The 6789-nt window shown below is 36.3% G+C and overlaps 1 protein-coding gene across 1 annotated transcript in view; it reads left to right on the forward strand.

Moving 5' to 3' along the window:
• Positions 1–2006: 2006 nt before the first annotated feature.
• ajm1 (apical junction component 1 homolog) overlaps positions 2007–6789 on the forward strand; it is a 37116-nt gene continuing 32333 nt past the window's right edge. Inside the window, exons 1-2 of the mRNA XM_082171061.1 lie at positions 2007–2243; positions 2448–2582. The gene's annotated coding sequence lies outside the window, so the exon portion shown is untranslated. The remainder of the gene's footprint in view (positions 2244–2447; positions 2583–6789) is intronic.

Raw genomic sequence — 6789 nt, forward strand, 5'->3', positions numbered from 1 at the left:
ACTCAACAATCTCTGAACGCACAACAATCTCTGAACACTCAACAATCTCTGAACGCACAACAATCTCTGAACACACAACAATCTCTGAATGCACAACAATCTCTGAACACTCAACAATCTCTGAATGCACAACAATCTCTGAATGCACAACAATCTCTGAACGCACAACAATCTCTGAATGCACAACAATCTCTGAACGCACAACAATCTCTGAACACACAACAATCTCTGAACACTCAACAATCTCTGAACACTCAACAATCTCTGAATGCACAACAATCTCTGAACGCACAACAATCTCTGAACACTCAACAATCTCTGAACACTCAACAATCTCTGAACACTCAACAATCTCTGAATGCACAACAATCTCTGAACGCACAACAATCTCTGAACACTCAACAATCTCTGAACACTCAACAATCTCTGAACACTCAACAATCTCTGAACACTCAACAATCTCTGAACGCACAACAATCTCTGAACGCACAACAATCTCTGAACGCACAACAATCTCTGAACACACAACAATCTCTGAACGCACAACAATCTCTGAACACTCAACAATCTCTGAACACTCAACAATCTCTGAACACACAACAATCTCTGAACACACAACAATCTCTGAACACTCAACAATCTCTGAACGCACAACAATCTCTGAACGCAAAACAATCTCTGAACACACAACAATCTCTGAACACACAACAATCTCTGAACGCACAACAATCTCTGAACACTCAACAATCTCTGAACACACAACAATCTCTGAACGCACAACAATCTCTGAATGCACAACAATCTCTGAATGCACAACAATCTCTGAATGCACAACAATCTCTGAATGCACAACAATCTCTGAACGCACAACAATCTCTGAACACACAACAATCTCTGAACGCACAACAATCTCTGAACGCACAACAATCTCTGAACGCACAACAATCTCTGAACACTCAACAATCTCTGAACGCACAACAATCTCTGAACACTCAACAATCTCTGTACGCACAACAATCTCTGTACGCACAACAATCTCTGAACGCACAACAATCTCTGAACACTCAACAATCTCTGAACGCACAACAATCTCTGAACACTCAACAATCTCTGTACGCACAACAATCTCTGAACGCACAACAATCTCTGAACACTCAACAATCTCTGAACACACAACAATCTCTGAACGCACAACAATCTCTGAACGCACAACAATCTCTGAACGCACAACAATCTCTGAACGCACAACAATCTCTGAACGCACAACAATCTCTGAATGCACAACAATCTCTGAACACACAACAATCTCTGAACGCACAACAATCTCTGAATGCACAACAATCTCTGAACACACAACAATCTCTGAACGCACAACAATCTCTGAATACTCAACAATCTCTGAACACACAACAATCTCTGAACACGCACAACAATCTCTGAACGCACAACAATCTCTGAACACTCAATGTTTTCATGGCACACTTTGAGCCCCTTAATTGATCATTATTTAAACACCACAGTCTACCTGAGTATTGTTGCTGACCCTGTCCATCCCCTCATGACCACAGTGTTCTCCTCTTCTGATGGATACTTCCAAAGATCAAATCCTCTCAAACTGGTTTCTTGATCAAACGGCATCCACAGTCTCCAGATCTCAGTCCAGTAGAGCAGGTTTGGGATGTGGAGGAACGGGAGATTCACATCATGGATGTTCAGATCTGACAAATCTGCAGTAACTGTGATGCTGTCATGACTATACAGGTGAAACTCAAAAAATTTGAATATCGTGCAAAAGTTCATGTATTTCAGTAATTCAACTAAAAAGGTGAAACTAATGTATTATATAGACTCATTACATGCAAAGTGAGATATTTCAAGCCTTTATTTGTTATAATTTTGATGATTATGGCTTACAGCTTATGAACATTTTCAGATTTTGAATTTAGGGTTTGCATAAACTGCAAGTCATAATAATCAGAATTATAACAAATAAAGGCTTGAAATATCTCACTTTTCATGTAATGAGTCTATATAATATATTAGTTTCACCTTTTAAGTTGAATTACTGAAATGCATGAACTTTTGCACGATATACATTTTTTTCGAGTTCCACCTGTATGGACCAAAGTCTCTGAGGAATGTTTCCAGCACCTTGTTGAATCTGAGCCACGAAGATTTAAGGCAGTTCTGAAGGCAAAAGAGTCCAACCTGCTACTAGCAACTTGTACCTACTAAAGTGGCTGGTGAGTATGAGTAAATCCTAAAATATAAAAAAATAATATAAGCAAATGTTGATTTGTCTAGTGTCAGTGTAACTGTGTGTTTTGACGTTGGAGGACGTCCAACAAACCCAATCTGTAACTGGAAAAATGTTAAAGCATGGCATTAGATTTTGCGTGCCAGCCGTCAGCACAGATTTGTGTAATGGATGTGTCGTGATTTCACAGGTGTTCGTGAGAAACAGCAGATGGTTTGAACCACAAATCTGTTTCTTCAGGATGTGAACTGAAGGAACTCGGAGGAGACGAGCCAATGCTACCAATCTGAGACGTCACTGATCTTCCCCAGCTCTCGGTGTTCATGTGAGTATATGGGAAATCATTCAAGAAAGACGATGTGATTTTAGGGCGCTTTGTTAAAACTGTCCAAACTGGGAAGAGGACAGCAGAGCCCACGTTTACATGCATATGCATATTTCTATATTAATCAGAATTTGATTACATGAGCATCATTTGAGTATATGCTAATGAAGGAATATCCCGAATTGTTTTTGAATGGCTTTTTCCAGAATAAAGGGCTTAAAATAGTGCATTTTGTGCATGTAAACGTGGTCATGAGATGTTGAAAATGTCTAACATCAGCTGTTTCTGCACGGTTTGAGAGGCCGTGGTGAGATGCTCTCAGGGCTGACTGCTTCTGCCTCTGGAGACGTTTAGATTGAAAGCTTTTAGAGAGCCGTAGAGCACCGATTCTTCAGCTCACTGGGCACGATGATGACACATGCAGTGCTCTGAGTCTTAAACAGACTACAAGTCATTCACTTCATCTAGTAGGACTTGCACTTGTAAGAAGTGTGCATGTGTGTTGCCTGGGGATATTGAACTCTATACGGTAGCGTGCATAAATGTAACATCTGTGTTTAAACTTTATAGTCAACATGAAATGGCATTTACAACTGAATTTACTTCTGGAATGTGACGTATTTTGGATTGATATTTTCAATATTAATTTTAATTGTACACTGTAAAAAAAAAAAAGGTATGATCAATAAGTTATGACAACTTGTTTTTATATTGCCTGAACTCATCAAAATAATAATACATTTTTAATAAGTCAGTTTAATGTAGTTATTAGTTTAATGTAATTTAAGTTGAAATGACTTAAACATCCAAGTTCATTGTACTTAAATTAAGGCAGCAGCTTTTTTTACAGTGTATTTTAAGTCTTAGTAATTTTATTATTACATTTTTTTTCTTCTGTTTAGCTTTTTATTTCCTTTTTATTTTTAGTACTTCAAATTGAACTTATTTACAAGTATTCCCATTTTTTGTTATTTTAGTACTTCAAACTGAACTTATTTACAAGTATTTCCATTTTTTTTGTAATTTTAGTACCTCAAATTGAACTTATTTACAACTATTTCCATTTTTTTTTTAGTACCTCAAATTGAACTTTACAAGTATTTCCATTTTTTTTGTAATTTTAGTACCTCAAATTGAACTTATTTACAAGTATTTCCATTTTTTTGTACCTCAAATTGAACTTTACAAGTATTTCCTTTTTTTTGTACCTCAAACTGAACTTATTTACAAGTATTTCCATTTTTTTGTAATTTTAGTACCTCAAATTGAACTTATTTACAACTATTTCCATTTTTTTGTAATTTTAGTACCTCAAATTGAACTTTACAAGTATTTCCATTTTTTTGTAATTTTAGTACCTCAAATTGAACTTATTTACAACTATTTCCATTTTTTTGTGGTAATTTTAGTACCTCAAATTGAACTTGTTACAAGTATTTCCATTTTTTTGTCATTTTAGTACCTCAAATTGAACTTATTTACAACTATTTCCATTTTTTTTGTAATTTTAGTACCTCAAATTAAACTTATTTACAAGTATTTCCATTTTTTGTAATTTTAGTACCTCAAATTGAACTTATTTACAAGTATTTCAATTTTTTTTGTAATTTTAGTACTCCAAATTGAACTTATTTACAAGTATTTCCATTTTTTTTGTACTTCAATTTGAACTTATTTACAAAGTATTTCCATTTCTAATTTTCTTTTAAGTTTTTGTAAATTTAGGTTTTTCATCTGAAATGTAACGCTTCTTTTTACACTTCTAAATGTGTGTATTTCTTCTGTATTTTTTTTACGCTAATTGTCATTAAATTACTTATGTTAATTATTGACAATAATTTAAAAAGGCTGCATTATATGCAACACTAGCTTAAAACAGAGTCTGTCTGGACGTTTTTTTTAACATATAGAAGTACAGTCAAGTCACATTTATTTCTATAGCGCTTTATACAATTCAGATTGCTTCAAATCAGCTTCACCATAACAAACAGGAAAATGACAGTATTAATGTTGAAAAGTTCTTCAATTTTGAAATGAACCTAATTAGAGTTGAAGACAATATTGTAATTATTCAGCTTAATTTAAGAGTCAGATGGAGGGTGCAAAACTAGATTATGGCTGATTAACTAAAACTTTTAATTGTATCCCTTACTCATCTTTGATAATCCCTGTTAAAATAATGTCTCAGTGCCTTAAAATATGAATATAACTCTACACCCTTGCTTCATTTAGTATGCGGAACCAGGAATATGCAAATTAGTCTCCACCTCCCCTCAATCACACCAGCTGATCCACTCGCTCAACTTTACTGTAGTAAACACTACACAATGGCAAGTGGAAGTACTGGTTTAATTCAGCCATATGTGTTTGAAGCAGAAACCGATTAAAAAGCAGAAGAGGAAGAGTGAATTACACAGGGTCGTCTACAACTACAACTTTTTGTATCACTCTCTACAACGCTGGACACATAACGGTAACTGATATGATTAGCCTTTTGCGGGACTACGTTATCAAACAGCTAATAATGTGTTGCTAATGTTACACAAACCATGTTCCCGTTCCCGTTCCCGTTTTTTAAATTGATTTCATGTAATATTCTAATTTTCTGAGATTTTGAATTTGGGGTTTTCGTAAGCTGTAAGGCATAATCATCTAAATTATAAATTTTGCACAATATTCAAATTTTTCGAGTTTCACCTGTAGTTCATCATAACATCTTCATATACATAATTCACCCGCTAGATTGCTAAATGTACCCAATTTTTTTTTTCCAGTTCCTTCTTAAAGGTATTCTTGTGCGCAGTGTTTAAATGCCTAATTTCCTAATGATCGGAAAAGCCCCACATGTTGACTGTATTGGTTTAACGTTTGTGATGGTAGGAAACAGGTGGTTTCAAACCGCATCTTATGTAGAGATACTCCGCAGTGGTGTTGACTGGTGATTGTGCACAAAGCATATTAAAAACACCAACATTAAAAACTTAATTTTCACCACACAGGGTCTTTAAGTAGGTGTAAGAGTGTGGAACGTGGCCCCTTTAAATATGTAAATGTGTGTGAGGCTCCAGACAGGGCTTGGGTGTAGTGTGTGTGTGTGTGCAGATGGCTGTGTCACTTCTTTCTCTTCGCTCTGTCATGACTGGCGGGAGAAGCCGGAGCTGCCATATGTAACACACACACCTACCTGATCCCACAAACACACACACACACACAGCGTCTGATGACTCACTGTGACTCCATGACAACCACACCAGCCACTCACATCACATAGACAGTTCTGCAGCACAATGCCAGTCTCCTACACACAGTTCAACAGAGAGAATGTGCATTTTCACAGAATATTTTTACAGTGTAGAAATCTCCCACACATGCATTGCTGTGAAACATTATAGTCAAAATGAGGTTACACATATACAGTGGTGCAAAGGCAGTGAAATGGGTGAAAACAATCAGGTAACTCTTTACAAAAATATTCAATTTGTTAACATCAGTTATTCCATTAAAGGGGTCATGAACTGGATTCTTTTATTATTTTATAATGTTTCCTGGGGTGCCCTTATAATGTTAGTATGATTTTTACATTAAAAAACTGTCATAATTTAGAAATAAAAGGCATTTTTCCAAGCCTGATTAGAACGCTCTGTTTGAAGGGGTGTGTCTGCTGTGAGACTTCAGTGTAAACGCCCACTGCTGTGATTGGCTGCTGTGAGACTTCAGTGTAAACGCCCACTGCTGTGATTGGCTGCTGTGAGACTTCAGTGTAAACGCCCACTGCTGTGATTGGCTGCTGTGAGACTTCAGTGTAAACGCCCACTGCTGTGATTGGCTGCTGTGAGACTTCAGTGTAAACGCCCACTGCTGTGATTGGCTGACATGTTTGCATATGAAATAGCAAGTATTACATGTGGAACTCTCTCGAAAACCTTTACTACGTTTTTACTATTACAGCTATCGAGATTAACGAATCGTGAAAAGTATTGATCATATATGTCGATGTATTCCCATCACATGAAAGGTTGCAGTGATGAGCATTGAGCAGATGACGGACAGTCTGTTGATCGCGTGAATGAAGTGATCTCATCATTGCAATGCAATTTCTGCACTCTCACGAATGCTTTCACCAAATAACAATGCAAACACAATGTAAATACAGTAAGAGCTTCGTTGTGCCGTATAACAGCATCATTGATTTCATAATGAGTTTTGA

Source organism: Leuciscus leuciscus (assembly GCF_965113295.1).
Source record: "Leuciscus leuciscus genome assembly, chromosome: 5".
NCBI lineage: Eukaryota > Metazoa > Chordata > Actinopteri > Cypriniformes > Leuciscidae > Leuciscus > Leuciscus leuciscus.